This window comes from Antedon mediterranea, chromosome 8, assembly GCF_964355755.1.
Source record: "Antedon mediterranea chromosome 8, ecAntMedi1.1, whole genome shotgun sequence".
In the NCBI taxonomy this organism is placed as follows: domain Eukaryota; kingdom Metazoa; phylum Echinodermata; class Crinoidea; order Comatulida; family Antedonidae; genus Antedon; species Antedon mediterranea.
Window position 1 is genome coordinate 27549598 of NC_092677.1, and position 12320 is coordinate 27561917.

General features: G+C 31.2%; 1 protein-coding gene and 1 pseudogene across 1 annotated transcript in view; one reads left to right on the top strand and one right to left on the bottom strand.

Annotated features, from left to right (window-relative positions):
• The first annotated feature begins 212 nt into the window (after positions 1-212).
• LOC140056007 (uncharacterized) overlaps positions 213-12320 on the top strand; it is a 71927-nt gene continuing 59819 nt past the window's right edge. Inside the window, exons 1-2 of the mRNA XM_072101203.1 lie at positions 213-289; positions 9082-9136. The gene's annotated coding sequence lies outside the window, so the exon portion shown is untranslated. The remainder of the gene's footprint in view (positions 290-9081; positions 9137-12320) is intronic.
• On the bottom strand, positions 679-1827 carry LOC140057241 (uncharacterized; annotated as a pseudogene).

Sequence of the window (12320 nt, forward strand, 5' to 3'; positions counted from 1 at the left end):
CGAAATAAAATTAGTATTAGATAGATAATATTTTACAATATTTGTATTGTGTATTATACAATTTAATTTTGAAATTTAAAAGTATATTTCTCTGCTGCGTTGGTAACCAACCAATAGGATTATCAGTTTTAAAACAATTTGGGATTAAGGTCAATACGTTTGTAACCAACCAATAGAATTCTATGTTCTTTTTCTGACGACTGGGGCGCCATGTCCAATCTAAATTGATTGGTATGTTTTTATTTCGAGGCTACATACTAGGCCTAGGTTATGCTTTCTTTCTTTCATGGTAAGTAATGATTTTCAACTATTTATGAATGTTCTTTTATCTTTGAATAAACTAGGCCAAATATAGTAATAATTTGTATTTGTTTAAACAGTTATCGCGATGTTTTCTGACGACACAGCCAGCTGTGTGTTGTGACTTTGATTTGACTTGAGTGTTGTTGTTGGCAGCCAGCAAAAGTGTGGTGTGACTGGGTTGCGTTTGTGACTGTCGCCTGCTAGGTATCCCCTGTCACTGTCAGTCGGTTTAAAAAAAACCCATCATTTCATCTACGCGAATTAGAAGGCCAAAACAATTAAATGTTTTCCACTAACTAAGATAAGTGTTGGAAATTCCCAAAATGTTTCGTGTTCATTTCGACATGAAATGCTAACATTAGGCCATGTAAAAAAAAACAACAGTTGATCGTCCTGGTTTTCTAAAAAAAGGAAGGAAGAGGCTCTTTTTATTTTTTATTTTTTATTTTTCCAAGATGGCGACTCACTACCATATTTTCTTGAATAAACATGCCGCTATGAATAAAAATCACTCCCACCCCTCGCAATTCAAATAAATATGGTAAGTACTGTAAGATGTCTAAACAAACATAAGTATACAGAACAGCAAATATTAAAATACACCTTTTTTTTTATTTTATCAGGGGGTCACAATAAAAGTCCTTTTTGTACACTTTGACTTTATATCAAACTTCTGGATATTATTAGCCTACTGTGGCACAAATGCTCTAGTGATTTTCCTTTTGGGTGTTTTGCCTGATACCTTACAAAGTGGATAATTCATGTTCTCAATTGATAAATTGTGCTCAGTTCCACAATAAAAGCACAGGGGGTCTGTGAATGTTATGTAATAAGCTGCTTCGATAGGCAGGGCACATGTCATTTTGTCATTGACAAAAACAATAGAATCGTCCTCTCCCAGGATGTCTTGAAAACAAGTTCCACATGAATACGACAGTGTGTCCAGTTCTCGTTCCAAGAGCTGCCTTTGGTCACGCTTCAGAACATGTGCTGCATAACATACTCGCCACTTGAAGCATTCTTCACACTAGAATAAAGAATGAAAAATAGTAGGGGTAAATATATGGTAAATTCAGTTGTGTTGAAAGAATTCTGAACATGACAATAATATGATAATATGACATCCAAAGAGGGAGGGAATATCAATGCATACACACATATTTTTAAAACAGGACGTGGGTCATGTACCCGAACACGTCCGTAAACATCTAGCCATATGGGACAGTTTCAACCCAGCCGGGTCGATTCGCCCCTCTATGGATAGGCAAACTCTACACTCTCTTGCGACAATATGCTAGCCTACAGTTTTGTTACTTCTATATGAACATTTTTACCGAACAATTACTCACCTCCGTAGTTTGGTATTGGTCTCCTATCGGTCCACCTTGATCGAATTCGCCGCCTGCAAAATCAGAGAAAATGTCTGCGAGAGTACGTCGGCCGTCCACTACACCGTTCTCGCATACCAAGGGCCGGCTTCACGATTTTTGTTGCAGTCCGAATCGAAACACAAATAAAAACCATGTTGTTTATCTACTAGACTATTTAGTCTAGCAGTATCCTACTATCCTAGATCAAATTATTATGTAACAATTGATAAAAGGACTAAAAAGTAGGCCTACCAAGGAACCAATAATTATAAATATTAATAGTGTATACTGTAACTCAAATGTATAGAATATAGCGATAGAAACAAGGTAGAACCGAAAACATGTGGTGCATCGATGGAGCAATCGTAAACGTTCTCCAAATCCAGTCGTTTTTTGCTTCACGGCAACATTTTTAAGGAGTAGCGAGCATATAGCGGCTGTGAAAATTCTAATTAGATCCAGACGTTTATGTAAAATATTATACCCATGATGAGTGTAATTCAAAATATTCATACATTCAACGGCAGTGATACCTCTATCAGCGCTGACCTATAATCAAAGAATATGACCTCAAATTTATCGCAGTCGACGATGTGTATCGATGGCTCCCGACGGCTGTGGATCACGAAAAAAGAAAGAGCTAGGCCTAGCTTTCGACAAAGGTACAACATAAATCAATGTTTTATATACAAAATATCGAAATAAAAAATAAAATAAAAATTGATGCGGCCTGAAAAAAGCATGCGGGCGGGGACGATCAACTGTTGTTTTTTTTTATATGGCCTTAACAATAAGTTTTTTTAAGAAGGTACCCGCTATGGTTACGCTAATGCGTTGAGTTGAGCCACCAGTAAAAAAATGTACTTTCTCAACAAAAATAAATTACCTCTTTCTAGGCCAGGCAGTGGCAAGTAAGATAAATTGGTAACGTTTGAAATTGGTTGATGATAAAATCAATTTTCAGTATTTTTTATATAGAGAGATAGATACACTTTTGATCATAACGTTTTTGCATACACGTTCACAGCTGTCGTTGAACAGAATTTCAAATGTGGTGGTGGAAATGAGCTAGGTTAATTTGCAATGCCACTTCCAGCAGCCAAAATTATTGGTGACTGAAATAATCCTGGAGACATTTTTCAGGTCTAGGTATGGTACTTGGAAAGTACCTGTTAAGATATATTTCGCTAAACTAAAAATTTGCAATCCAAATGTTTTTTTTAATGATATAGGTCAGGAGGAAAACCATTATTCATTCAGTGAAACCTCAAAACAACTCGTCAATCAAAGAAGATATTTACTTTATTAGACACACCTACCTATGAAATTAAATTAGTTTTTCCGTTCCATAACTTTATACAGTATAACCTAAACTTTTAAAAGAAATTTTGTATTTAATTTTATTTTATCATACTGTAGTCAACTTTGTTGTATCCAAAAAATGTTCCTTTAAATATTATATCAATATTATTATTATACAAATTTTAAATTCAAAGTTTAGTGTCTGCTAAATTTGTATTGCATTTACTCATTTTATAATCATTTAATATAATACAGGAAGAATGTCTATATGTAAGACCTGGAATGTGTATCTTCAATGTAAATAAAAACTACCAATACTGTACCACTTCCTAAGCCACAAGATGGGATTTTGTGTATTACTTCCATCCTGTTGGTAGTTGGTTGTTCACATAGTGAAAGACACCAGGTTTTTTTTATTAATAGATAAATTATTTTGGCATAATGGCAAAATCTTATTATAAAGTTAAAAAGGACAGAAGCATAGAATATTATTTATTTTAATTAATTGTTTACGAACAAAAGTTTAGATTTATTTCAATTATTTTATAACATTACTTGTCCTTGTCAATTCTATTGCACCCCTACTATGGAAATTATTTTCTAAAATCTACATACTCTAGCAATTTTTTATTGAGATTATCATTCTGTATAATTAGTAAACCATTTATTTTTCTAAATTTTTACAAGAAATTCATGGTAAATAAAATCAATTTCTTGTAAATTCTATGCAAAAAAAACAAGCACATTCTTTGAAAAACAAATTAAAGACATTTTCAATTTCATATCATTAATCCTGTACATTGAAATGTGTTACTATTCTAGCAAACTAAACAGCTATAGCAAAGCACTGGACTATAATAAATGTGAGCATAAATGCATCCAAGTGTGTGATACGATTGGATCGTGTTTTTGTTTTCCAATAACATTTAGAATGGCAGTCTCTTGATGACCGTTCATTGACACTGGGTTTCATTTATTTCACTAAGGACATTTGTTTGTGATTATTCTAGTGAAAAAATTACTCGGTAAACTTAATAACTAACTAATGATTTCTACTTCTGTATATATATCAAACAATAACATGATGATTTTTATGAAGAATGTTTGTTTAGATTTTGTTTATACAGGTATAAACTATAGTATAATAATCTAGATAAATTGGTTTTTGATTATTCCATTAATTCCATAAAAATGAAATGTACAATTAGCTTTTGAAACTGTCAAACCAACATTCTATTTCTTGCCTAGCTTTCCTGGATAAACCGACAACAATAGCCCATGCTCTCCAGAGGGAGGGCTTTAGATGCGAAAACATTCTCTTAAATATACAGCACCTACTGAAATATGGGCATCATTGGAAACTACATTCGCTGTAATAAAGGACATTCTGTTTTACCTAAGTTGATGTTGGCAGATCATGTCACTAATGATGCTGTTCCTACATATTATATAATGTATAATAAATGTGATTCCCAAAAAAAGAAAAGTTTAATGTGTCAAATTAATTAGAAACAAATTTGGTAAATTACTGATGCAGTGATACAGTAGTTGGTTTTTAAGAAAATTAAGTTCTTTGGAATTCCCAAATGTGTTTAAAAAAAATTGCCTACTGTACTGTATTATAAGAAATAATGGAAAATACACAGCATTTCAATTCTTTAATATACTGTAGGTAGTAGTAGGTTGGATAGCCGAGTGGTTAGGACACTTGACTGTCGTACAGATAGACCCGGGTTCAATTCCCGACAACTCCCAGTCCACTCAGCAGAGCTGTATGAGTACCTGGTTGAAAATACTAGGGAGAAAAAATGCGGCGTGGAAAGGAACTGGCCACCCTACCACATAATGCAGAGGCTTAGTACAATGAGCTCCTAACAGCTTATTCCCCTACATTCAGAGAATACGGGACTCTCACCTTTACCTTTAGTAGTAGGTATTTACTTATTGACCATTTACTCTGTAATGGGAACTTAACAGCTACCGTAAGCTAAAATGAAGAACACTTTGAAAGTCATTGATAGCCATGTACAGTACTGATGATGACCAAATATGAAACATGATTATTTAATTAAGGAAGTACGTTGATAAAACATTGTCATTTTTAATGTTTCTAACAGGTGGTTTTGCTCTACATTAATGTTAGGATGTGGTTTATTTAAGCTCCATATACTTCATTCAGTGTGAAACAATAATGTACAGTATACCATACAATGGAATGTTTTGTTTCTTGGGAAATTTAAAATTCTCAGTAAATTTATCATTTTCTAAGTTCCATTTAAATGTTGTTTACCAATAGAAAAAGTAAGGCCTGATAAAAGTGTCATAAACATACAGTTACTGTATATTGATAATCAAATAAATAACTGTGTTCTATTTTTTTAAATTTTTTTGCATACAAACAGTATTCATTTTAATTTCCTTTTTTATAGTCTTTGAGTTAATCATAGAAAGTTTTGGGAATTTGATTCAGATTAAAAAGCGATGTTTTTTTAGATCTGAACAAAAATATGAACTAGAACTAGAACAACGATGAATATCTTGAACGCTGAGTGAGAGTGAGACAAGTATAAAACGATTAGCTGAAACTAGATCGACTGATTATAATTGTACTATCCAAAAATGTAAATTACGTCAAGAAACCAAATTAGATCATATTTTTTTATGTTCTAAAAGCATCAAGAATGATTAGCAATGCATCAATTTATTTGGTCTAATAATTGTAGTTGATGAATGAGAGTGTTCTGACGTTGTCGTCATAGTTGCTTTAAGCTACCATCATTTTTGAAAGATCTCTCTCCCTCTCTTCAGAGTCTAATATCAATATTTGCATTGTCATCACGGCCATGCTTCAGTTGAAAGCTCGCAGGGCTTATTGTACACAAGGCCTTGCATTGTTAGTTATATTGAATTTACACTAACAACCATATGCTGTATAGATTCAGTGCTTTAATATAATCAACTCTGGTTATGATTTAAGTGCATTTATCAAACTAGAATACCTTAGTGTAGATTGCTGAACTATGACCTCTTGCTAAACTATGACCTCTTGTTTGTATGGTACTGTACTTTACTTTATCTTGAGATTATGTTTAGAATACAATCTACTTTTAAAGTTTCAACTAAAAAATCCATTGCATTTGAAAAATTTTCAACAATAAAATCTTGATACATTGACTTACTTATAGAATTGATTTGATTTCGCAGATAATACAGTGTGGAGATATGCATGGGAAGATATCCTGATTATTTTGGGACCTTCACTCTGCCATAGAATATCTTACGCTTAACCTACAGTAGCCTTAATTCATGCAGAATGTACCTCTCCAACTGTAATTTACATAGTTAAACATGTGTTTTTTTAAAGGCCTTACCTTTTTGCACATGTTGGATGTTAATGTTGATCAGTATCCCAAGACCCACCATTTGATTACTTAGAACTCTTCTTTAATCCACTTTTTATTTCAATTCATTAATCTTCAATTTTATCTCAAATCATATGGGATATTTTAAATATCATGTTTCATGCATGCAAAAAAATCATTTAATCTTCAAATGTAATGATATCATTAATCATGTCTGTAATTGCAAATGTCATTTGAGAATTTTGGTTATTAATATTTATAGGAGCATGATTATCAATTCTTTAATAACAAATATGAAATAAAAAAAAAAACACAGAACTTTTCCTAGAATTTTAGACATTTATGTATAGTATCTTGTTTAAATTATACAAATTTGTGTGTATTTTAGTTGTGAATACACAAAATACTGTATAGAAATAGTAATACCAGCAGAATTGTTTGAGTCTAAATTGGTACCAATCTGTGTGTTCTTTGACTGAAAGAAAGAATTAATAATTTAAAGCTAATAAATTGTAATGTTTTCCAAACTCTCACTCTCCAAAAAACTAGTAAAAACGAGCATTGGGAGTGGCCTGTCCAAAAGGTTGTATGGAAGCATTGGGAGTGACTATTCTTCGTCTCTACCCAATTGCAGTGATATGCTATACCTGTAGTAGCCAAAATGAATGAATTTGCAACATATTTAAATAAAATCAAAATTTCTTTCTTCTTAAAATCAGGGTGAAGTTGAATGTTTGTAATTTAAGTGTATGTTGGGTACGGTATACGATTGCCATGTCAAAAGAAGTATTTGATATGAGATGATCCCTGTATTGCAGTTGATGCATAGCAAAGTAGGGCAGTTAATATGTATCAGTTGTATCGGCAAAATATTGTATTAATTTCTTGTAGAAAGTTGGTTGGATTAACAAAAAGATATGCAGCAAAAAAAAACGGGCTTAATATAACATTGTTACATTAATCAGCATTTCAGTAAGGCTTTTTGATTGTCATCTTTACCAAGCATACTGTACCTTAGCCACATTTTGAATTACTGACGGTTTATTTTAAAATATGGAAAAATACAGAATGCCTGGTGTTATTAATTTAGCATTTTTCTATCATTATTTGCGTTCAAAATTATGATTTTTGTCATTTAAAGGAGAGCAATTTAATCTAGATTTGGCGTCAGAAGCCGGATGCAAATATATACATTAAATTGTAATAAATATTCCATCAATATAGCCTTCCTTCCAAATTGGATTTCGATTGCCTTGTCCAAACAACAGTTTCCTTCCAAATATGATTACACTACATTGTTTTATTAAAATTAACAATAAATATATTTTTCATACTCTTTGTTTGATAAGTACAGTACTTGTTGTACTGTGATATGTGACCTAAAGTACTGTTATAAGTTTTGTTTGTGTTTATATTTGTTTCTGTTTATGAGAATTTTTTAAATTAAATTTTTCTGTAAAAATAAAAACTTCTTAGTAATGTGTACTGTATACAAAATCATATAAGTTACAGAAGGCAATTATTATTGTCATAATATAAAGTTCTGTAAATACCTGTTGTAAGAATAAATATACTTTTATATTTAACTTAAAACTTGTGGATGCGTTGCTGTGTACTCTACCACGATCAGTGTACGCGAAAATGTATGTTACATATTTTATAGATTTCTAAAATTTAATCTTAATTGTTTTTAGTGTTTCAGCGAGTCTGATTATTTTTAAGTGATTATTTTTTCCTTTTTGCGATGCGTTCCATTTTTTGTTAGCTGTTGATAAGTGAAAGCAATATTGAGAGTTAATGCATTTTTGCCAGAAGCTAATTTTCTATTTTGATTAACCTGTTGAAATGTAAAGTTATATAAACAACATGTACATGTTGAGTAGTAGCTAACTGTATAATATGTTTGGTATCTGCCGACTATCACAGTATTACTATTTCCATTACACTTTTCCGCTTAGGGAGAAATGATAGGATGGCGGAACCGGTAACTCTCTTGGTTTGTGTGTGATTTTCATCATTTTATTTTCACTACACTTGGTTGGTCTGTTTGTCTGTAATTATTGTATTCATCATTTTGTCATCATAATCAACATCCATTTCTACTTTAATATTTTGGTTTAAAAACCTGCCATACTTTATTCAACTTTCTAAGATCACAAAGTTAACATCAATGTCTCTTGTATCTTTTTATGATAATATTTAGTAATTGTCTGTTTTTAATTATTATCAATTATGAAAAAAATCTGTTATATCGCAAACAAATATTATGTTTATGTTCTGTTGCGTACATTATGCAAATACCTTTGTTTCAAAAGTCATAAAATACTTTCTTAACTTTTAATTATTATTATTGTAAGTATTCCAAATAGTTTATGAATTTAATTGTGAGTGGGTGTATTGTATACCATATCTCATTTGTCTTGTAGTCTAGTTAATTGTACTGTTTCCATATGTCTTACTAATGACCACATTTATGATTTTGCTCTCACTCAGTATCTTTGAATTCTTGAAATATCCTGGCAACCATTTTGATGCTACAATTATACAATGTACAGTACAGTATGTGTGTACCTCTTAGCCCCTATTTATCTGCCAAACCCATGGTTGGTCCTTTCTGTACTATATGACTGTTTGTTATTATCCGTTATAATTTCATTTTTATTTATTTTGGTCTGAATCCAACGTTAGTGCATTACGGTACTACTAGTTTTTTACTAATTTTTTATACCATTTTTGTTTTACAGGACTGTAAATTTATGTGGATCTTTTAATAAAGAGTTGGTAAATACCTTTTAGGAGGTAAGTATTTTATATTTTTTCCCCTTGTTTATAAGGCCAGGCAGTCACTTCAATGAAATGGTGACACTGTATGTGTGATGATTACCCAAATAAGGCTAAATAATTTGCATAAACAGCTTTACAAATGGACTATAGTTACTGCAGTAATTGCTGCATGTTTACATGATTCCTAAAAATGTGTCTTTGTAAAAAATAAACATGCTTGCTTAAACTTGGAGCTAAATACCCTTGGCTTCGCCATTTCTGCCAGTCTATTCTACTGAATATTTTTATGTTTTATCTTTAAAAATGATATTTAAAAATTCTTTTGTGTCGTTTGTATCTAGCAATGATATTTTTAAAACAAGTATGATTATGTTTATATAGAATTGATTGACTACTTTGTTATCACTAGTTCCTAGTTCCATCAGTGATTACAACATATATGATTAATTTAATCTCTGCTGATTATTCTATTTGTATGGTGTATGGTAGATTATCAATGCCATTATTGTCATTGTCATGGCTACTTGTTTATTTTAGCATATGCTTAAATACGATGACGCCAATTTGATAATCTTGTCGCATCCAGGGGGAAAATTTGATCAATTTTCAAGATATAAAACCAATCTATAAAACAACATTGTTCTCATTAAAATTTGGTTCTAATATCTAAAAGCTGTCTACACTATAAAACTAGTTTGACAAAGAAAGTGTGATTCAAAAGGTAGTGATATGTATGCCCAAATATGGTAGTGATTTAACATTATTGTGTCTATATATGGTCACATAACATTTTTTTGTCAAATATTATTTGATAATGTAGACAGAGCTTAACACATGATTCTGTTTTCAAGCGGATAAAAATAAAAGAAATCAGTATGTATTGTGAATAGTGCAAAGTAATCGTATGAATAATGTTGTATTAATAACCAAAGGAATATGTTTAAAAAAACGTCCTACTACAAAACGAGTACCAGCTGCCATCTAAGTTTGTCATATTGAGTTTGTTCTTTACATTGTTTTAGTTATAGAACTGGAATAATTTATCTATTTCTGCCACCACTGAGAATAATCAATGTTGTCAATACTGTACTTGAGTATCACATGATGTCAACAGGAACTTTAGAATAATAATAATACAGCGTGAAGCAATATCAGAGAATACCTTGTTTTCATTCGTGGATTGTAATGATATCGTGAGCACCTGGTTCTCGTTTTAATTGGCAACATACAGTTGTTTAACAGAGGCTACCTTTCTTTATTACCATACGGATATGAATACATAGTATATAATAATCATTGATTGACTTGCAGTATAAAGAAATCCACACAAATACCTAAGTCTGAACTTGCAATACACTTTACGATCTATGAAATAATTTGTGAAGGAACTTCCTGGTTTTGGTCATTTAATTAATTGTTACAGATTTGGAATCTTGTTTGTAATTATTGTGAAAGAACAAACAATTGTATGCACTGACTGAATGTTGTCTGAAATTTGTGTCATTCTTTCAATTTACTGTATTTTAATTTGTAGCCAAGCATCTTAACATCTACTTAATATTTAATGTCTAGTATTAATAAAAATTACAATTAATAATTTTCAGTAATTTCTCTAAGACCAGACATACACACATTGAATAAAGACCCCCTTTTTATTTACTATTGTTGTTGTTATTTACAAGTATTGTCAAGGTTGCTCATTTCTTTAATCAGTTAAAATTATAAACAATATTTTTGAGTAGATTTTGTGCAAGGATTTCATTCTGTTGTTGCAATCATCGTTGTCGAACCATTAGAAGTTAATGAGGTTCGATTTTCACATTTCATTTGTCCTTCAAAAACTGTCGCTCTTTGTTGTGTTCAATACACAACATCTTTCAAGATAAAAAAAAGGTTTTATTTTCAAAATAACAGAAAATAAAATTGTGACTCATTGGAAGGAGAGAAAACATTTTAATATAAATTCAGTTTTGTTTTCTTATTTACCTGTTAAATGCAATTATTTAGGTTTTTGTAGTCAGACACACTGCTTACTGCAGTAAAACAATGCAGTTACTGCAGCAGTAGAATAGTTTTGACATGATTTTTTAGTCCTTTTCCATGGAGGATAAAGAATAGCCATAGAAAATCAAGCTGTTATGTATGTATACTGTAGTGTTAACATTCCTTTTTTTTTGTTATCGGAGGAATATATTAATGAGGATAGAATATTCAAAATAGTTTTTAAGAAGACGGTGAAATATGCGACACAAATGAACATAGACAAAGGCAAATAAATGGCTATTAGCTGCTCAAAGTTATCGCCATTGAGAACAAAGATATTCCCTTGATACAGACAAAGCCAGCATCATTAGATGAAGACTCAGAACAAGTTTGAATATCATTTATTTCATTGCAATTAGTAAAAGGTTGTGTGTACTTTAGAATAAAGTAACTAGTATCACATGGTATTCTCATGTCAGTTGTAGATTAAGCGTCATCAAATCACTGTCTCTGGTTTAAGCTTTTGTATTATGCATTTGGGTGGGAAGAAACGGTTGTAGGCTTGTACCAAAAAGTACTGGTTTGCTTGAAAGTTTTAGCCAATGCAGGAAAAGAAGAATATTGACTGTATAATACACCATAATAAGTCATTACAACAATTGCTACATTTTTTTTATTAAAAAAAAGATGAATGAAGAAGAATGATTAAAGTTGCTTAGATTACGAACGTTGAGTATCCTGAAGTAATTACTTAAACTTCAACTTGATGAATTGCTCTTTATAACCCATTTTATTAAACCCATTGACAGCTTTCATTTTGGAGAAAATAGTTTAATTTCTTATTACTTTATTTATCATTTTTAGATTAATTAATTCTAGGAAAAGTTGAATTTACAGCTTTGCAGATAAGGCCTACCTGTACCTTTACTACACTAAAAAAGTTAAAAAAAAACTATACAGTGTAATTTACAACCAGCAAACATACATACATTGACTGTTTGACATCTTCATGTAGTTACTGAAAACCCATCTCTTTTGAATAGCATATAAAATGACGTAATTTCTACCTAGTTCAAGCCTTGTGGTCAGTTCAAGCCTTGTGGTCGTAGCGCTTTAGAGAAAATTTATTTTGGTTAGGCGCTATACAAAAGAATATTATTAGCTAGTTTTGACATTTGTAAGAAGCAATATAAAGGTTACACTCAATACTATTATC